Source organism: Anomaloglossus baeobatrachus, chromosome 5 (genome assembly GCF_048569485.1).
Source record: "Anomaloglossus baeobatrachus isolate aAnoBae1 chromosome 5, aAnoBae1.hap1, whole genome shotgun sequence".
NCBI lineage: Eukaryota > Metazoa > Chordata > Amphibia > Anura > Aromobatidae > Anomaloglossus > Anomaloglossus baeobatrachus.
Genome location: NC_134357.1, coordinates 580,452,576 through 580,475,402, shown reverse-complemented (window position 1 = coordinate 580,475,402; position 22,827 = coordinate 580,452,576). Strand labels below are relative to the sequence as shown.

General features: G+C 51.6%; 1 long non-coding RNA gene across 1 annotated transcript; it reads right to left on the bottom strand.

Annotated features, from left to right (window-relative positions):
• Positions 1 to 13,581: 13,581 nt before the first annotated feature.
• Positions 13,582 to 21,847, bottom strand: LOC142312458 (uncharacterized). The gene is made up of 2 exons (XR_012754385.1): positions 21,556 to 21,847; positions 13,582 to 14,214 (listed from the first exon to the last, which is right to left on the bottom strand). It is a non-coding gene; the product is annotated as an uncharacterized LOC142312458 (long non-coding RNA).
• Between the last annotated feature and the right edge of the window lie 980 nt (positions 21,848 to 22,827).

The following is a 22,827-nucleotide window of genomic DNA, read 5'->3' as shown; positions in this document are numbered from 1 at the left end:
TCTGGTGGTTTGAGGGGTTGAATAATAAATGACCCTCTGAATAAACTTTTCACAATTTAAAAAAAAAATAAAAAAAGAAATAACATTCTTTTTTGCTGCATTTCACACTTCCAGGCTGATCTACAGTCCAATGTCACAATGCCAAGTTAATTCCGAATGTGTAAACCTGCTAAATCTGCAGGGGGTTGAATACTACTTGTAAGCACTGTATATGGAGGATTATAGGGCTGCATAATACAATATGAAGGACTATGGGGATGCGTTATAATACATATAGGATTATGGGGGCTGCATTATATGAGGACTAATGGTGTTACCTTATACATGGACAATAGGGCTGCATTAGAATACATTAAGAACTATGGGGTGAATAATACAATACACTGTGTGCAGAATTATTAGGCAAATTAGTATTTTGATCACATGATACTTTTTCTACATGTTGTCCTACTCCAAGCTGTATAGTGAAAGCCAACTGCCAATTAAGTAAATCAGGTGATGTGCATCTCTGTAATGAGGAGGGGTGCGGTGTAATGAGGAGGGGTGCGGTGTAATGACATCAACACCCTATATAAGGTGTGCTTAATTATTAGGCAACTTCCTTTCCTTTGACAAAATGGGTCAGAAGAGAGATTTGACGGGCTCTGAAAAGTCTAAAATTGTGAGATGTCTTGCAGAGGGATGCAGCAGTCTTGAAATTGCCAAACCTTTGAAGCGTGATCACCTAACAATCAAGCGTTTCATGTCAAATAGCCAACAGGGTCGCAAGAAGCGTTCCGGGACAAAAAGGCACAAAATAACTGCCCATGAATTGAGGAAAATCAAGCGTGAAGCTGCCAAGATGCCATTTGCCACCAGTTTGGCCATATTTCACAGCTGCAACGTTACTGGAGTATCAAAAAGCACAAGGTGTGCCATACTCAGGGACATGGCCAAGGTAAGGAAGGCTGAAAAACCACCACCTCTGACCAAGAAACATAAGATAAAACTTCAAGGCTGGGCCAAGAAATATCTTAAGACTGATTTTTCAAAGGTTTTATGGACTGATGAAATGAGAGTGACTCTTGATGGGCAGATGGATGGGCCAGAGGCTGGATCAGTAAAGGGCAGAGAGCTTCGCTCCGACTCAGACACCAGCAAGGTGGAGGTGGGTACTGGTATGGGCTGGGATCATCAAAGATCAACTTGTGTGACCTTTTCGGGTTGAGAATGGAGTGAAGCTCAACTCCCAGACCTACTGCCAGTTTCTGGAAGACAACTTCTTCAAGCAGTGGTACAGGAAGAAATCAGTATCGTTCAAGAACAACATGATTTTCATGCAGGACAATGCTCCATCACATGCATCCAACTATTCCACAGCGTGGCTGGCCAGTAAAGGTCTAAAAGATGAAAAAATAATGACATGGCCCCCTTGTTCACCTGATCTGAACCCCATAGAGAATCTGTGGTCCCTCATAAAATGTCAAATCTACAGGGAAAGAAAACAGTCCACCTCTGGGAGCAGTGTCTGGAGGCTGTGGTGGCTGGAGGCTGTGGTGACTGGAGGCTGTGGTGTCTGGAGGCTGTGGTGTCTGGAGGCTGTGGCGGCTGCTGCACGCAATGTTGAGTGTAAACAGATCAAGCTATGACAGAATCTATGTATAGTCGGCTGTTAAGTGTCATCATAAAGAAAGGGGGCTATATTGGTCACTAATTTTTTGTGGTTTTTTTTGCATGTCAGAAATGTTTATTTCTAAATTTTGTGCAGTTATATTGGTTTACCTGGTGAAAATAAACAAGTGAGATGGGAATAGATTTGGTTTTTATTAAGTTGCCTAATAATTCTGCACAGTAATAGTTACCCGCACAGACAGATATCCTCCTAACATTAAGGAATAACGTTTGGAACTCCATTCTATGTCTGAACTGGGTGCAAAAAACCTAAAAAACATCACTATGGGGAGATAAGGTATGCACACCAGTGACTATGGAAGGGGAATACATGTAATAGCAGAAACTGCTGTGTGAATACTGACATGAAAAATCCAATAGCTATATGTAAGAATGAAATGTGAAAAATGGAACCTGCATTACTGCCATGAATATATGAATGAAGAGAAATTTAGCTACTGAATTGATCAATGCAATAGAGCCCCAACACTATGCCAAAGTATTTCTCTACGTTGGGGTCCCTAGCTTGTGTGTGTCCTCTCATGCAGTTAAAAAACTTACCATGTATGGGACGCTGAGACCCAGGCTATATATACGATGTGGAATGGCAATAGGTGTGTATGGGGAGGGTTCACAAACGAAAAACTACTAACATTAAGGAATAACGTTTGGAACTCCATTGGGGCTCTATTGCATTGATCAATTCAGTAGCTAAATTTCTCTTGATTCATATATTCATGGCAGTAATGCAGATTCCATTTTTCACATATTCACTCTTGCATATAGCTATTGAATTTTTCATGTCAGTATTCACACAGCAGTTTCTGCTATTACATGTATTCCCCTTCCATAGTCACTGGTGTGCATACCTTATCTCCCCATAGTGATGTTTTTTAGGTTTTTTGCACCCAGTTCAGACATAGAATGGAGTTCCAAACGTTATTCCTTAATGTTAGTAGTTTTTCGTTTGTGAACCCTCCCCATACACACCTATTGCCAATCCACATCGTATAAATAGCCTGGGTCTCAGCTTCCCATACACGGTAAGTTTTTTAACTGCATGAGAGGACACAAACAAGCTAGGGACCCCAACGTAGAGAAATACTTTGGCGTAGTGTTGGGGCTCTATTGCATTGATCAATTCAGTAGCTAAATTTCTCTTGATTCATATATTCATGGCAGTAATGCAGATTCCATTTTTCACATATTCACTCTTGCATATAGCTATTGAATTTTTCATGTCAGTATTCACACAGCAGTTTCTGCTATTACATGTATTCCCCTTCCATAGTCACTGGTGTGCATACCTTATCTCCCCATAGTGATGTTTTTTAGGTTTTTTGCACCCAGTTCAGACATAGAATGGAGTTCCAAACGTTATTCCTTAATGTTAGTAGTTTTTCGTTTGTGAACCCTCCCCATACACACCTATTGCCAATCCACATCGTATAAATAGCCTGGGTCTCAGCTTCCCATACACGGTAAGTTTTTTAACTGCATGAGAGGACACAAACAAGCTAGGGACCCCAACGTAGAGAAATACTTTGGCGTAGTGTTGGGGCTCTATTGCATTGATCAATTCAGTAGCTAAATTTCTCTTGATTCATATATTCATGGCAGTAATGCAGATTCCATTTTTCACATATTCACTCTTGCATATAGCTATTGAATTTTTCATGTCAGTATTCACACAGCAGTTTCTGCTATTACATGTATTCCCCTTCCATAGTCACTGGTGTGCATACCTTATCTCCCCATAGTGATGTTTTTTAGGTTTTTTGCACCCAGTTCAGACATAGAATGGAGTTCCAAACGTTATTCCTTAATGTTAGTAGTTTTTCGTTTGTGAACCCTCCCCATACACACCTATTGCCAATCCACATTATACGCATATATAGCCTGGGTCTCAGCGTCCCATACACGGTAAGTTTTTTAACTGCATGAGAGGACACAAACAAGCTAGGGACCCCAACGTAGAGAAATACTTTGGCGTAGTGTTGGGGCTCTATTGCATTGATCAATTCAGTAGCTAAATTTCTCTTTATTCATATATTCATGGCAGTAATGCAGGTTCCATTTTTCACATTTCATTCTTACATATAGCTATTGAATTTTTCATGTCAGTATTCACACAGCAGTTTCTGCTATTACAGATATCCTCCTAAGGCTATGTGTCCACGAGAGAATGTAGCTGTGGATTTTTCTGCATCAAAATCCGCAGCTTTCCCGCAAAATCCGCACCTTTTCAAAGGTGCGGATTTGCTGTGGATTTACCGCGGAATTGCCGCGGATTTGATGCGGATTTTTTTTTCCCAATTTTAAAGCCAAAATCCGGATGAAAATCCGCAACAATAATTGACATGTTGCAGATTTTTCCGGACCAAAATCCGCACGAAATCCGCTGCGGAAAAATCCACAGCATGGACGCAGCATTTCCAAAATGCCATAGAAATGGCTGGGAAGTGCCGGTGCTGCAGATTTTCGGGAAATCCGCGGCTTTTCTGCGAGAAATCCGCGGCAAAATCCGTGCATTTTCCGCAGCGTGGACCTAAGATAGCCAAATCTAGCCTAAGATAGCCAAATCTAAAAAACCCCACTCCAACTGCCAAAAATATTAAGCTTTGATATTTATGAGTCTTTTGGGTGATTGAGAACATAGTTGTTGATCAATAATAGAAAAAATCCTCTGAAATACAACTTGCCTAATAATTCTGCACACAGTGTATGAAGGACTATGGTGACTGCATTATAATACATATAGGACTATGGGGGTGCATTATAATATATGGAAAACTATGGGGTGCAGTATAATATACGCAGGACTGTGGGGTGCAGTATAATATACAGTTAGGTCCAGAAATATTTGGACAGTGACACAAGTTTTGTTATTTTAGCTGTTTACAAAAACATGTTCAGAAATACAATTCTATATATAATATGGGCTGAAAGTGCACACTCCCAGCTGCAATATGAGAGTTTTCACATCCAAATCGGAGAAAGGGTTTAGGAATCATAGCTCTGTAATGCATAGCCTCCTCTTTTTCAAGGGACCAAAAGTAATTGGACAAGGGACTCTAAGGGCTGCAATTAACTCTGAAGGCGTCTCCCTCGTTAACCTGTAATCAATGAAGTAGTTAAAAGGTCTGGGGTTGATTACAGGTGTGTGGTTTTGCATTTGGAAGCTGTTGCTGTGACCAGACAACATGCGGTCTAAGGAACTCTCAATTGAGGTGAAGCAGAACATCCTGAGGCTGAAAAAAAAGAAAAAATCCATCAGAGAGATAGCAGACATGCTTGGAGTAGCAAAATCAACAGTCGGGTACATTCTGAGAAAAAAGGAATTGACTGGTAAGCTTGGGAACTCAAAAAGGCCTGGGCGTCCACGGATGACAACAGTGGTGGATGATCGCCGCATACTTTCTTTGGTGAAAAAGAACCCGTTCACAACATCAACTGAAGTCCAGAACACTCTCAGTGAAGTAGGTGTATCTGTCTCTAAGTCAACAGTAAAGAGAAGACTCCATGAAAGTAAATACAAAGGGTTCACATCTAGATGGAAACCATTCATCAATTCCAAAAATAGACAGGCCAGAGTTAAATTTGCTGAAAAACACCTCATGAAGCCAGCTCAGTTCTGGAAAAGTATTCTATGGACAGATGAGACAAAGATCAACCTGTACCAGAATGATGGGAAGAAAAAAGTTTGGAGAAGAAAGGGAACGGCACATGATCCAAGGCACACCACATCCTCTGTAAAACATGGTGGAGGCAACGTGATCACGTGGTCACTTGTGTTTATTGATGACATAACAGCAGACAAGAGTAGCCGGATGAATTCTGAAGTGTACCAGGATATACTTTCAGCCCAGATTCAGCCAAATGCCGCAAAGTTGATCGGACGGCGCTTCATAGTACAGATGGACAATGACCCCAAACATACAGCCAAAGCTACCCAGGAGTTCATGAGTGCAAAAAAGTGGAACATTCTGCAATGGCCAAGTCAATCACCAGATCTTAACCCAATTGAGCATGCATTTCACTTGCTCAAATCCAGACTTAAGACGGAAAGACCCACAAACAAGCAAGACCTGAAGGCTGCGGCTGTAAAGGCCTGGCAAAGCATTAAGAAGGAGGAAACCCAGCGTTTGGTGATGTCCATGGGTTCCAGACTTAAGGCAGTGATTGCCTCCAAAGGATTGGCAACAAAATATTGAAATTAAAAATATTTTGTTTGGGTTTGGTTTATTTGTCCAATTACTTTTGACCTCCTAAAATGTGGAGTGTTTGTAAAGAAATGTGACAATTCCTACAATTTCTATCAGATATTTTTGTTCAAACCTTCAAATTAAACGTTACAATCTGCACTTGAATTCTGTTGTAGAGGTTTCATTTCAAATCCAATGTGGTGGCATGCAGAGCCCAACTCACGAAAATTGTGTCACTGTCCAAATATTTCTGGACCTAACTGTATGTAGTACTATGGGGTGCAGTATAATATATGGAGTACTATGGGGTGAATTTTACATAGATGGCTATGGGGTGCAGTATATGTAGGACAATGGGGTTCAGTATAATATACAGAGGACTTTGAGGGCTGCATTATAATACATGAATGACTATGGGGAGTGCATTATACAGTAATACATGGAGTACTATGTGAGCTGTATTAATAATATTAATAATAATAATCTTTATTTCTATAGCGCCAACATATTCCGCAGCGCTTTACAATTCAGGAGGATCATATACAAACAAGTAACAGTAATAACAGTAATAGAAAATGCAATATTTAGAGGGGAAAAAAAAGACAACCCTGCTCGTGAGAGCTTACAATCTACAATGAGATATGGGTGGGGTGGGGGGGGGGGCAAGGTACAAGTGCTTATTTACAATGACAATCCAGCAATTTCAAGGAAATGGGGGATAGATAATGGCTTCCTGGACCAGTGGGCCTGAATCTTGAGATGCATTTGGGTGGCATGGAGTTTGACGTGAGGTTATGTTGTGAGAAGTTGTAGAGGCACTGTGTGAATTGGATTAGATTAGGGAGTGTGATAGGCCGCCCTAAAAAGATGCGTTTTTAGGGAGCGTCTGAAGCAGAGTAAGTTATGATTCATTATAACTTCTTGGGGTAGAGCGTTCCAGAGGATTGGTGCAGCTCGGAAGAAGTCTTGGATCCGGGAGTGGGAGGTTCGGATTAGTGTTGATGTTAGTCGAAAGTCGTTTTTAGAGCGTAGAGAACGGGTGGGGTGAGACAGAGACAGACAGAGAGGAGGGTGGAGATGTAGGGGGGTGCCGCACTGTGGAGAGCTTTGTGGTGATAGACACAGAGGAGGGTGGAGATGTAGGGGGTGCTGTACTGTGGAGAGCTTGGTGGGTGAGAACAAGCAGTTTGAATTGGATCCTGTGATATATGGGCAGCCAGTGCAATGACTGGCACAGAGCAGAGGCATCCGAGTAGCAATTAGCCAGATAGATGACCCTAGCTGCTGCATTAAGGATGGACTGTAGAGGAGAGAGTCTAGTTGGGGGGAGACCAATTAATAGAGAGTTACAGTAGTCAAGGCGAGAGTGGATCAGGGCCACGGTGAGTGTTTTTGTCATTTCCATTGTGAGAAAGGGGCGGATTCTACAGATGTTCTTGAGGTGCAAGCGGCAGGAGCGGGCAGTTTTGGAAAGGTTAAGTTTGAGATAGAGAGCAGACATGACATTGCAAACTGCAGTCAGGCAGTCACTTCTGTTCTGTAGTACAGCGGGGGTGAGCTCAGGGGATGAGGTGTATAGCTGTGTGTCATCAGCATAAAGATGGTACTGAAAACCAAATCTGCTGATGGTCATTCCAATTGGGGCAGTGTAGAGGGAGAAAAGAAGAGGGCCGAGGACTGAACCTTGAGGGACCCCAACAGTGAGAGGAAGAGGAGAAGATGTGGAGCCAGCAAATGATACATTGAATGAACGGCGAGAAAGATAGTTAGAGAACCACGAGAGCACAGTGTCCTTTAGGCCGATAGAATGGAGCATAGAGAGAAGGAGATGGTGGTCAACAGTGTCGAAGGCGGCAGAGAGGTCAAGAAGGATAAGCAGAGAGTGGTCACCATTATGTTTTGCAGTCAATAGGTCATTGGTCACTTTGACAAGGGCAGTTTCTGTTGAGTGTAAAGGGCGGAAACCAGACTGTAAAGGATCTAGAGGAGAGTGAGAGGACAGGTAGCGGGTGAGGCGAGAGTAGACCAGGCGCTCCAAGAGTTTGAAGATGAAGGGAAGATTGGAGACTGGTCTGTAGTTGCTTGTGCAGGACGGATCAAGGGAAGGGTTTTTTTAATAATGGAGTAATGATAGAGTGTTTGAGGGAGGAGGGGAAGATACCCGAAGAGAGAGAGAGATTGAAGATTTTAGTTAGGTGAGTGGTGACAACCAGAGTAGGTGTGAGGGAAAGGGATCAGTAGGGCAAGTGGTAGGATGAGAAGAAGAGAGGAGCCTGGAGACTTCCTCCTCTGTGACTGGGTCAAATGTGGAAAGTGAGCTTGATGGGATATATGGAGGGATGGGATTCACAACGCTTGGTAGCTGGGAGCTGATCTCCTGGCGGATGTTTTCTATTTTATCTGTGAAATATGAGGCCAGGTCATCAGCATGAAGGTCTGTGATGGGGGTATGTACTTTGCGACTGAGGAGGGAGTGAAAGGTGTCAAAGAGCTTTTTTGGATTGTTGGATAGTGAGGAAATAAGGGTGGTGAAGTAGGTCTGTTTGGCGAGGTGAAGGGAAGAGTTGTAGGTCCTTAAGATGAACTTGTTGTGGATGAAGTTTTCTGGTGTGCGGGTTTTCCTCCATATGCGTTTGGCACTCCTAGAGCATCACTGGAGAAATCGAGTTTGGGAAGTGAGCCAAGGCTGTTTTACTCTGTGTTTGGAGGTTCTGAGGGTGAGGGGTGCTACTTGGTCTAGGGTATTTCTGAGTGTGTCATTGTAATGGTTTACAGCCAGATCAGGACAGGAAAGTGAGGAGATAGGGGACAGTGATGAGTGTAAAGAGTCTGTAAGGGTCTGAAAGTCAATGGCCTGTAGGTTTCTGAATGTGTGATAGGTGGGAGTGTACTGGGGTGGGCGAGGGTTTGTGAGCTTGAAGGAGAGGATGTTGTGGTCAGAGAGGGGAAGAGGTGAGTTTTCAAAGTCAGAGATTGAGCAGAGGCGGATAAAGACCAGGTCAAGAGTGTTACCATCTTCATGTGTCTCAGAAGATGAGAGCTGTGAGAGGCCAAGGGAGGTGGTGAGAGATAGAAGCTGGGATGCAGATGGGGAGGAGGGGCTGGTCATGGGTATGTTAAAGTCTCCTAGGATGAGGGTTGGTAATTCTGAGGACATGAAGTGCGGCAGCCAGGCTGAAAAGTGGTCAAGGAACTGGGTGGGTGGGCCTGGGGTACGGTATATGACAGCTACTATTATAATATATGGAGGGGCTGCATTATTATACATGGAGGCCTATGAGGTCTGCATTATAATACATGGTGAGCTGTGGGGTGCATTATAATACATGCATGACTATGGGGGCTGCATTATAATATATGAAGGCCTATGAGGGCTACCTTATCCATGGACTATGGGGGTGCATTATAAAACATGGAGGACTATGGGGGTGCATTATAATATATGGAGGACTATGGGGTGCAGTATAATATATGGAGGACTATGGAGTGAATTATAATACATGGAGGACTATGGGAGTTGTAGTATAATAATTGGAGGGCTATAAGAGTTACCTTATACATAGAGGACTATGGGAAATGCATTATAATACAAGGAGGACTATGGGGCGCATTCTAGTAAAATGAAGGGTTACGTGGGACCCAATATGCTATATGGAAGGCTATGTGGGGGCCATTATAGTATTTGGAGAACTATATATACGAGGGGGGACAAAAACATAAGCTTGGGATGGGAACGTTTTGTGCTGATGGAAAGAGGCTCTTACCCGCAGCACCCAGCTTTACGATACTATGATATGGGAAAGCTGGGTGCTGAGGGAAAGATGTATAGCAGAGCCTAGGGAAGCTGGGTGCTGAGGACAAGATGGATATCAGAACATAGGAAAGCTGGATGATGATAGAAAGAGGGATTTCAGATCATGGGAAACCTGAGTGCTGAGGGAAAGAGCCAAGTGTTAACTTCATTATCCCGCACCCTGAGTGTCAGCGTCATTATCCCATGCCCCGAGTGTCGGTGTCATTATCCTGTACCCAGTGTATCTGTGTTGGGGGGGGCAGGTCCTAATTTTGCATTGGGGCCCATCAAATTCTAGTTACAACACTGCCCAGCACAGAGATGACTAGATCAAAGTTGTTGCACTAAGGTTCATGATTTCTGATCTCACAGCACTGTCTGTAAGGAACGTCCCCTGTACAGTAACTCTATTCTATCTCACTAGAGGTGACTAGAGCGGAGTTGCTGCACTGAGGTTCATGATTTCTGAGCTCACAGCACTGTCTATAAGGACGGCCTCAGCCAGTCCATGCATTGTGTTCAGAGATAGTACTGACGTGCATAGATGTGTGAATAAGCCCTTATACAGATTACATGAAAGCTCCCATAAACATAGGGCTAAAATTGCCCGGATCAGACAACAATATGATGTGTATGGGGGCTATCTGACTTACCTCGAGAATGGATGTAAAGCTGGTGTCACACACAGCGACGACAACGAGGTCGCTGCTACGTCACCATTTTTTGTGACGTTGCAGCGACGTCCCGTCGCTGTCGCTGTGTGTGACATCCAGCAACGACCTGGCCCCTGCTGTGAGGTCGACGGTCGTTGCTGAATGTCCAGCTTAATTTTTTGGTCGTCACTCTCCCGCTGTGACACACATCGCTGTGTGACAGCGAGAGAGCGACGAAATGAAGCGAGCAGGGAGCAGGAGCCGGCGTCTGGCAGCTGCGGTAAGCTGTAACCAGCGTAAACATCGGGTAACCAAGGGAAGAACTTTCCCTGGTTACCCGATATTTACCTTCGTTACCAGCCTCCGCCCTTGCTGCCAGTGCCGGCTCCTGCTCTGTGCACATGTGGCTGCAGTACGCATCGGGTAATTAACCCGATGTATACTGTAGCAAGGAGTCAGCGCTAAGCAGTGTGCGCGGCTCCCTGCTCTCTGCACTGTGACATGTAGCTGCAGTACACATCGGGTTAATTAACCCGATGTGTACTGTACCTAGGAGAGCAAGGAGCCAGCGCTAAGCGCGGCTCCCTGCTCTCTGCACATGTAGCACAGCGACGTTATGATCGCTGCTGCGTCGCTGTGTTTGACAGCTAAGCAGCGATCATAACAGCGACTTACAAGGTCGCTGTTACGTCACAGAAAATAGTGACGTAACAGCGACGTCGTTGTCGCTTAGTGTGAACCCAGCTTAAAGGGAGAGAAGGAACCGGCGTGTTTGAATTCCACTTGTTGATGCTTTTGATATCTTGAAAGATAATCCACCCCCAGAGGAGGCGACATCAGCTCTCAGAGAGAGAACACAAGAACATTTGGCCGAGCACTCCTGTATGTGATAGTCAAGAGAGAGCTGACGGCCAAATGATTGCAGGAAATGTTTACACGCCTTAAAGGGATTGTTTAGTGAAAACAAGTTATCACCTATCCATGGGCCAGGTGATCACCTGCTGATCAGTGTCCGATCACTGGGACCCACACCGATTGGGAAAACGGGGAATTTTTATCCATATGTTTCAGGTATGTGTGACATCCATTTTTAACACGGATGCCACACGTACTCATGTTATTCTATAGTGTTCCTCACACATGCATGTTTTTACATGGACCATGTTGCCCCACATTTCCCTGCATGCAGACATTTTTTTTTTTTTCTCAGGCAGCATGGGTGTCACACACTGATGTGATCCGTGTGACAAGAACCGGAGAAAACACGTGTCTCTGAAATAAAATGAATTTTTATACTTACTTGTCTCCAGCCCTGCTGTCACTTGCTTCCGATCCCCGCTCATTATACTCAATGAATATGCACTCAACGGAGGACCTGGAAGCAGCAGCACCATAGACATCAGTGCCAGGGACAGCATCGCTGGGGACAGGTGAGTATCCAAGGAACTCTGATATCCTGACGACACCTACGCTTCCGCGGGTGTAGCGACAGTGACTTCACGGGTTCTTCAAAGTTCATTGGGAACTCCGATGAACCCATGACGTTACTGCCGCAACACCCACAGTAGCGCGGGTGTCATCAGGATGTCATCTGAGTTCATTGTTAACTGATTAACCTGTGACATCACTGCCGCGCCCGCACACATACTGCTGACCTGAATAACCTGAGCTCACCTTATGAGATGAAGGTCATCAAACAGAAGCATCCACAGGTGTGTGTGTGTGTGTGTGTGTGTGTGTGAGGAATGTTCGGTTCTCCATTGAGTGTGACAGCAGTATAGGATTGACGTGACCACCCCCAATTGGCTTTCGGCAGACCAGGATTAGGGCTTTGATAGAGAAATAAATTGGAAAAGAGGGTGTCTTTTGTCTTTATTTATTGAATGATTTTCTCTTTTATGTCTTTCCAGGTTTGCTTTTGGGGAATGTCGTGGGACCTCACCATAGATTACGGTAGAACTGTTTTTTATTTATAAAAATCAAATAAATTGGTGAATGAGGTCTGAGTCGAAGGTTTTTTGTTCAAATAAAGTTTGTTATTCTCCTTTCATCTACTGGATTAGTAGTAGGGGTGTATGCTGGAGATGGCATTAACCCCACAAATATTACCCAGTTTGCCATTGCACCAAAGCAATGGGAAGAGCCAGGTCCAGCACCACAATTGCTGCATCTAATTGATGTGCCACTTCTCGGGCGTCTGTGGGCTGCTATTGTTAGGCTGGAAAGGGCCAAATAACCATGGCCCTTTCCACCCTAAGAATATCATCCCCCAGTTGTCTGCTGTACCATGGCTGTTTTTTTAGTAAAAATGGAGGGGACCACACGTAATTTTTTTTAATCTAAAAATGTAAAAAATAAGCGTGGGATCCCCTCTATTTTTCAGAACCAGCCAAGGTACTGCAAAGAGCTGAGGATTTCAGCCTACAGCTGCTGCTGTTCCTGTGCTGGACATGAAAGCTGGGGGGACCCCACTTTTTTTTTTAAATTAAAAAATAAAAATGGTGTAAAAATGTTGGTCAAGCTAACTATCTCTAGAACACTATTCTATAAGCTCTATTTATCTTCCTATATCTTTAATTTTTCAGGCTTTCCACATTAAACAAAAAAAAAACAAAAAAAACAAAACAAAACCAAAACATTCATTTAAGTATCTTACTTTTTTTTACCGGTACCACACGGACAACCATACTGGTACGTGTGGCTTGCACCTGTTTAAACACGGACATCTGAAAGGGGCCTTATAGATACCCATCTACTGTATGTACTATCATTTTGAGTTGCTGCAAATTATGATGTTCTCCTCAGCGGCTAAAAATACTTCTCAAAATTTCTAAGAAGTATTGTTACCCCTCTGTAAAATATGTAGTGTCACCTCTGCCAGAGCCCGTCCTATGGAACAGTGGTGGCAACAGCTTCAGACGCTCAGCAAAAAGCAACTTGCGTCCCTTTAAATTTAAAGAAAAAAAAAAAACGTTTCGCCCCATATGACCGGAATCAGGCGGTGTGAGCCTCATGGAGTTATGTTGCCACCAAAGGAGGGAAACACGGTGAAACAGGACTGGGGCCTAATAAATGGGGGGCGTGAGAGAGGATCAGGCGCTGCTAAAGACAGAAAATAAATTGTCAGCGAGATCTGATCAGTTTACTGTGGGTCTACATGTGAGGACTGAGATGTTTTGGAAACTACCTACAACACTGTGACCGCAGCCCGACCGGCAGTGACTGCTCACTAATGTCACACCGAGCTTTATCATTATAGAAATGAACATTCAGCCCAAACTTCTAGAACAGTTTTATTAAAATAAGTATATCAATTTAAAAAAAAAAAAAAAAGGAGAAATATATTTATACAGTTTTATTTTTATAGAGAACATTTATTCCATGCTGTACATGGGAACGGGTAACACACAATATACAGAAATAAATTACAGTGAATAAACCAATCCTCACAGACGGGTACAGAGGGGAGCGGACCCTGCCCTCAGGGGCTTACAGTCTACAGGGTAATGGGGAGGAGACAGAAGGTCGGGGATACAAATATATAACACTGACAGACGGGTACAGAGGGGCGCAGACCCTGCTCTCGGGGGGGGTTACAGTCTACAGGGTAATTAGGGAGGGGGAGACAGAAGGTCGAGGATACAAATATATACTGTAACAATCAACTTTACAAATTAATACGTAGAATAAAGCCATGTTGGACATTGGCAACAATGAAAGAAAAAAAATCTTTTGTATCGGAGTCCCGTGCGTTTTAGGTGTAAAAATTGTATTTCTCCATTTACCATAAAAATCCTCTTGTTGAATACATTGGAGGACACCGGAGGATGATGTGCATTAGACCACACTGTTCTCTCAGTCTCTAAGGTGGGACGACGGGGGGCAATTACACCCAGATGCCAGTAGTCACAAACTGTGTTAGAAAAACAAAGGGAGAAGATTAATAGCACACCTCCCACAAAGTGCAACACGGACCCCTGCCCAGCACGAGCCCCCCACGTGCAGCCTCTCTCCCCCTGCAAGCTCTCCCCCCCAAAGTGCAGCCTCTCTCCCCCTGCAAGCTCCCCCTCCCCCAACGTGTAGCCTCTCTCCCCCCCAAAGTGCAGCCTCTCTCCCCCTGCAAGCTCCCCCCCCCCCCCCCCCAACGTGCAGCCTCTCTCCTCCTGCAAGCTCCCCCCCCCCCCCCCAACGTGCAGCCTCTCTCCTCCTGGAAGGTCCCCCCCCAACGTGCAGCCTCTCTCCCCCTGCAAGCTCTCCCCCCCCAACGTGCAGCCTCTTTCCCCCTGCAAGCTCCCCCCCCCAACGTGCAGCCTCTTTCCCCCTGCAAGCTCCCCCCCCCCCAACGTGCAGCCTCTTTCCCCCTGCAAGCTCCCCCCCCAACGTGCAGCCTCTTTCCCCCTGCAAGCTCCCCCCCCAACGTGCAGCCTCTTTCCCCCTGCAAGCTCCCCCCAACGTGCAGCCTCTTTCCCCCTGCAAGCTCCCCCCCCCCAACATGCAGCCTCTTTCCCCCTGCAAGCTACCCCCCCAACGTGAAGCCTCTCTCCCCCCTGCATCCTCCCCCCCCAACATGCAGCCTCTTCCCCCCTGCAAGCTCCCCCCCCCCAACGTGCAGCCTCTTCCCCCTGCAAGCTCCCCCCCCCCCCCCAACGTGCAGCCTCTTCCCCCCTGCAAGCTCCCCCCCCCCCCCCCAACGTGCAGCCTCTTCCCCCCTGCAAGCTCCCCCCCCCCCCCAACGTGCAGCCTCTTCCCCCCTGCAAGCTCCCCCCCAACGTGCAGCCTCTCTCCCCCTGCATCCTCCCCCCCAACGTGCAGCCTCTTTCCCCCTCCAAGCTCCCCCCCCCCCCCCCAACGTGCAGCCTCTTCCCCCCTGCAAGCTCCCCCCCCCCAACGTGCAGCCTCTTCCCCCCTGCAAGCTCCCCCCCAACGTGCAGCCTCTCTCCCCCTGCATCCTCCCCCCCAACGTGCAGCCTCTTTCCCCCTCCAAGCTCCCCCCCCCCCCCCAACGTGCAGCCTCTTCCCCCCTGCAAGCTCCCCCCCCCCAACGTGCAGCCTCTTCCCCCCTGCAAGCCCCCCCCCCCAACGTGCAGCCTCTCTCCCCCTGCATCCTCCCCCCCCCAACGTGCAGCCTCTCCCCCCCTGCAAGCTCCCCCCCACCCAACGTGCAGCCCCCCTCCCAACGTGCAGCCTCTCTCCCTGCGAGCCCCACCCAACACACACACGGCCCCACACACACACACACACACACACACACACACACACACACACACACACACACGGCCCCACACACACACACACACGGCCCCACACACACACACACACGGCCCCACACACACACACACACGGCCCCACACACACACACACACACACGGCCCCACACACACACACACGGCCCCACACACACACACACGGCCCCACACACACACACACACACGGCCCCACACACACACACACACACACACACGGCCCCACACACACACAACACACACACGGCCCCACACACACACACACGGCCACACACGGCCCCACACACACACGGCCCCACACACACACGGCCCCACACACACACACAACACACACACGGCCCCACACACACACACACAACACACACACAGGCCCCACACACACACACACACACACACACACACGGCCCACACACACACACAACACACACACACACGGCCCCACACACACACACACCACACACACACACGGCCCCACACACACACACACAACACACACACGGCCCCACCCACACGGCCCCACCCACACACACACGGCCCCACACACACACACAACACACACACGGCCCCACACACACACACACGGCCCCACACACACACACGGCCCCACACACACACACACGGCCCCACCCACACGGCCCCACCCACACACACACGGCCCCACCCACACACACACACACGGCCCCACACACACACACACACACGGCCCCACACACACACACACACACGGCCCCACCCACACACACACACACACGGCCCCACCCACACACACACGGCCCCACCCACACACACACACACGGCCCCACCCACACACACACGGCCCCACCCACACACACACAGGCCCCACCCACACACACACACACACACACACACACACACACACACGGCCACACACACACACACACGGCCCCCACACACACACACACGGCCCCACACACACACACACGGCCCCACACACACACACACGGCCCCACACACACACGGCCCCACACACACACGGCCCCACACACACACACGGCCCCACACACACACACACACACACACACACGGCCCCACACACACACACGGCCCCACACACACACACACACACACACGGCCCCACACACACACACACACACACGGCCCCACACACACACACACACACACGGCCCCACACACACACACACACGGCCCCACACACACACACACACACACGGCCCCACACACACACACACACACGGCCCCACACACACACACACGGCCCCACCCACACGGCCCCACCCACACACACACGGCCCCACCCACACACACACACACACGGCCCCACACACACACACACACGGCCCCACACACACACACACACACGGCCCCACCCACACACACACGGCCCCACCCACACACACACGGCCCCACCCACACACACACACGGCCCCACCCACACACACACGGCCCCACCCACACACACACACGGCCCCACACACACACACACACACACACACACACACACACGGCCCCACACACACACACACGGCCCCACACACACACACGGCCCCACACACACACACACACACGGCCCCACACACACACACGGCCCCACACACACACACGGCCCCACACACACACACGGCCCCACACACACACACGGCCCCACACACACACACACACGGCCCCACACACACACACACACACGGCCCACACACACACACACACACACACGGCCCCACACACACACACACACGGCCCCACACACACACACGGCCCCACACACACACACGGCCCCACACACACACACGGCCCCCACACACACACACGGCCCCCACACACACACACGGCCCCACACACACACACGGCCCCACACACACACACGGCCCACACACACACACGGCCCCACACACACACACGGCCCCACACACACACACGCCCCACACACACACACGGCCCCACACACACGGCCCCACACACACACACACGGCCACACACACACACACACGGCCACACACACACACACACGGCCCCACACACACACGGCCCCACACACACACACACACACACACACGGCCCCACACACACACACGGCCCCACACACACACACGGCCCCACACACACACACGGCCCCACACACACACACGGCCCCACACACACACACGGCCCCACACACACACACGCCCCACACACACACACTGCCCCACACACACACACTGCCCCACACACACACACTGCCCCACACACACACACGGCCCCACACACACACACGGCCCCACACACACACACGGCCCCACACACACACACGGCCCCACACACACACACGGCCCCACACACACACACGGCCCCACACACACACACGGCCCCACACACACACACGGCCCCACACACACACACGGCCCCACACACACACACCGGCCCCACACACACACACGGCCCCACACACACACACGGCCCCACACACACACACGGCCCCACACACACACACGGCCCCACACACACACACGGCCCCACACACACACACGGCCCCACACACACACACGGCCCCACACACACACACGGCCACACGGCCACACACACACACACGGCCACACACACACACACGGCCACACACACACACACGGCCACACACACACACACCGGCCACACACACACACACGGCCACACACACACACACGGCCACACACACACACACGGCCACACACACACACGGCCACACACACACACGGCCACACACACACACGGCCACACACACACACACACACACACACACACACACACACACACACACAGGGCCCCCCTTTGCCCCCACCAAACGTGCAGCGTCACCCCCTGCCCAGTGCCGGCCCCCCCTCACAACGTGCAGCGTCACCCCCTGCCCAGTGCGCCCCCCCCTCACAACGTGCAGCGTCACCCCCTGCCCAGTGCGCCCCCAAGAGAGAGACTGCACGTCGGGGGGGGGGGGCTCGCAGGGAGAGAGGCGCTGCACGTCGGGGGGGCTCGCAGGGAGAGAGAGGCTGCACGTCGGGGGGGCTCGCAGGGAGAGAGAGGCTGCACGTCGGGGGGGGGGGGCTCGCAGGGAGAGAGAGCCCCCACAACACGCACCACTGCCCCGCGAGAGCCCCCACAACACGCACCACTGCCCCGCGAGAGCCCCCACAACACGCACCACTGCCCCGCGAGAGCCCCCACAACACGCACCACTGCCCCGCGAGAGCCCCCACAACACGCACCACTGCCCCGCGAGAGCCCCCACAACACGCACCACTGCCCCGCGAGAGCCCCCACAACACGCACCACTGCCCCGCGAGAGCGCACAACAACACGCACCACTGCCCCGCGAGAGCGCACAACAACACGCACCACTGCCCCGCGAGAGCGCACAACAACACGCACCACTGCCCCGCGAGAGCCCACAACAACAAGCACCACTGCCCCGCGAGAGCCCACAACAACACGCACCACTGCCCAGCGAGAACCCCCCACACGTGCAGCGTCGCCCTCCGCGAGCCCCCCCCCCTTAAACATGCAGCGTCACCCCCTGGCCACTGCGAGCCCCCGCCACTGCGAGCCCCGCAAACTTGCAGCGTCGCCCCCTGCCCAGTGCCAGCCAGCCCCCCCCAAACGTGTAACGTCGCCCCCCGGCCAGTGCGAGCCCCCCCAAGCGTGCAGCGTCGCCCCCTGCCCAGTGCCAGCCCCCCAACTGGCAGGCCCCCCAAACGTGCAGCGTAACCCCCCTGGCCAGTGCGAGCCCCCCAAACGTGCAGCGTAACCCCCTGGCCAGTGCGAGCCCCCCAAACGTGCAGCGTAACCCCCTGGCCAGTGCGAGCCCCCAAACGTGCAGCGTAACCCCCTGGCCAGTGCGAGCCCCCCAAACGTGCAGCGTAACCCCCTGGCCAGTGCGAGCCCCCCAAACGTGCAGCGTAACCCCCTGGCCAGTGCGAGCCCCCCAAACGTGCAGCGTAACCCCCTGGCCAGTGCGAGCCCCCAAACGTGCAGCGGTAACCCCCTGGCCAGTGCGAGCCCCCCCAAACGTGCAGCGTAACCCCCTGGCCAGTGCGAGCCCCCCAAACGTGCAGCGTAACCCCCTGGCCAGTGCGAGCCCCCCAAACATGCAGCGTAACCCCCCTGGCCAGTGCGAGCCCCCAAACATGCAGCGTAACCCCCTGGCCAGTGCGAGCCCCCCAAACATGCAGCGTAACCCCCTGGCCAGTGCGAGCCCCCCAAACATGCAGCGTAACCCCCTGGCCAGTGCGAGCCCCCCAAACATGCAGCGTAACCCCCTGGCCAGTGCGAGCCCCCCAAACATGCAGCGTAACCCCCTGGCCAGTGCAGCGAGCCCCCCAAACATGCAGCGTAACCCCCTGGCCAGTGCGAGCCCCCCAAACATGCAGCGTAACCCCCTGGCCAGTGCGATCCCCCCAAACATGCAGCGTAACCCCCTGGCCAGTGCGATCCCCCCAAACATGCAGCGTAACCCCCTGGCCAGTGCGATCCCCCCAAACATGCAGCGTAACCCCCTGGCCAGTGCGATCCCCCCAAACATGCAGCGTAACCCCCTGGCCAGTGCGATCCCCCCAAACATGCAGCGTAACCCCCTGGCCAGTGCGATCCCCCAAACATGCAGCGTAACCCCCTGGCCAGTGCGATCCCCCCAAACATGCAGCGTAACCCCCTGGCCAGTGCGATCCCCCCAAACATGCAGCGTAACCCCCTGGCCAGTGCGATCCCCCCAAACATGCAGCGTAACCCCCTGGCCAGTGCGATCCCCCCAAACATGCAGCGTAACCCCCTGGCCAGTGCGATCCCCCCAAACATGCAGCGTAACCCCCTGGCCAGTGCGATCCCCCCAAACATGCAGCGTAACCCCCTGGCCAGTGCGATCCCCCCAAACATGCAGCGTAACCCCCTGGCCAGTGCGATCCCCCCAAACATGCAGCGTAACCCCCTGGCCAGTGCGATCCCCCCAAACATGCAGCGTAACCCCCTGGCCAGTGCGATCCCCCCAAACATGCAGCGTAACCCCCTGGCCAGTGCGATCCCCCCAAACATGCAGCGTAACCCCCTGGCCAGTGCGATCCCCCCAAACATGCAGCGTAACCCCCTGGCCAGTGCGATCCCCCCAAACATGCAGCGTAACCCCCTGGCCAGTGCGATCCCCCCAAACATGCAGCGTAACCCCCTGGCCAGTGCGATCCCCCCAAAACATGCAGCGTAACCCCCTGGCCAGTGCGATCCCCCCAAACATGCAGCGTAACCCCCTGGCCAGTGCGATCCCCCCAAACATGCAGCGTAACCCCCTGGCCAGTGCGATCCCCCCAAACATGTGTCGCCCCCTGCAAGCCCCCCAAACGTACAGCGTCATCTCCCCGGCCAGTGCGAGCCCCCCCAAACGTACAGCATCATCCCGCCGGCCAGTGCGAGCCCCCCCAAACGTGCAGCGTCATCCCCCCCCGGCCAGTGCGAGCCCCCCCAAACGTACAGCATCATCCCGCCGGCCAGTGCGAGCCCCCCAAACGTGCAGCGTCATCCCCCCCCGGCCAGTGCGAGCCCCCCCAACGTACAGTATCATCCCCCCGGCCAGTGTGAGCCCCCCCAAACGTGCAGCGTCCCCCCCCCCGGCCAGTGCGAGCCACCCCAAACGTGCAGCGTCGCCCCCCCGGCCAGTGCGAGCCACCCCAAACGTGCAGCGTCGCCCCCCGGCCAGTGCGAGCCACCCCAAACGTGCAGCGTCGCCCCCCGGCCAGTGCGAGCCACCCCAAACGTGCAGCGTCGCCCCCCGGCCAGTGCGAGCCACCCCAAACGTGCAGCGTCGCCCCCCGGCCAGTGCGAGCCACCCCAAACGTGCAGCGTCGCCCCCCGGCCAGTGCGAGCCACCCCAAACGTGCAGCGTCGCCCCCCGGCTAGTGCGAACCCCCCCAAACGTACAGCGTCATCCACCCGGCCAGTGCGAGCCCCCCCAAACATACAGCATCATCCCCCCGGCCAGTGTGAGCCCCCCCAAACGTACAGTATCATCCCCTGCTCCGTGTAACCCCCCATAAGACACTTACCTTATTGAAGCCTGAGACATACACGAGCTGCAGCCCCCAACACAGACAGGAGACACTGCTCTGTGCCCCCAACATCCAGTGTGAGACCCCAGAGCAATAACTAATGAGGAGACGCTGACTCTTCTCCACCTCAGGGTCAGGATCCGCCCGCTCTGCACAGAGGAGCCCGGGCACTGCCGCTTCCCGCCCACAGATCTGCACGGCACTGAGGAGGCCCCGCCCCTTCCGGTGACATCATGATTTCATGAAATCACTCCTCCCACCTCAAAAAATCAACTCCGATCTAGCCTCTACCATATATCTAGTGTGCGGCTCTGCAGGTGGAGGTAGGTGCAGGGTATTATATATCTAGTGTGCGGCTCTGCAGGTGGAGGTAGGTGCAGGGTATTATATATCTAGTGTGCGGCTCTGCAGGTGGAGGTAGGTGCAGGGTATTATATATCTAGTGTGCGGCTCTGCAGGTGGAGGTAGGTGCAGGTTATTATATATCTAGTGTGCGGCTCTGCAGGTGGAGGTAGGTGCAGGGTATTATATATCTAGTGTGCGGCTCTGCAGGTGGAGGTAGGTGCAGGGTATTATATATCTAGTGTGCGGCTCTGCAGGTGGAGGTAGGTGCAGGGTATTATATATCTAGTGTGCGGCTCTGCAGGTGGAGGTAGGTGCAGGGTATTATATATCTAGTGTGCGGCTCTGCAGGTGGAGGTAGGTGCAGGGTATTATATATCTAGTGTGCGGCTCTGCAGGTGGAGGTAGGTGCAGGGTATTATATATCTGTGTGCGGCTCTGCAGGTGGAGGTAGGTGCAGGGTATTATATATCTAGTGTGCGGCTCTGCAGGTGGAGGTAGGTGCAGGGTATTATATATCTAGTGTGCGGCTCTGCAGGTGGAGGTAGGTGCAGGGTATTATATATCTAGTGTGCGGCTCTGCAGGTGGAGGTAGGTGCAGGGTATTATATATCTAGTGTGCGGCTCTGCAGGTGGAGGTAGGTGCAGGGTATTATATATCTAGTGTGCGGCTCTGCAGGTGGAGGTAGGTGCAGGGTATTATATATCTAGTGTGCGGCTCTGCAGGTGGAGGTAGGTGCAGGGTATTATATATCTAGTGTGCGGCTCTGCAGGTGGAGGTAGGTGCAGGGTATTATATATCTAGTGTGCGGCTCTGCAGGTGGAGGTAGGTGCAGGGTATTATATATCTAGTGTGCGGCTCTGCAGGTGGAGGTAGGTGCAGGGTATTATATATCTAGTGTGCGGCTCTGCAGGTGGAGGTAGGTG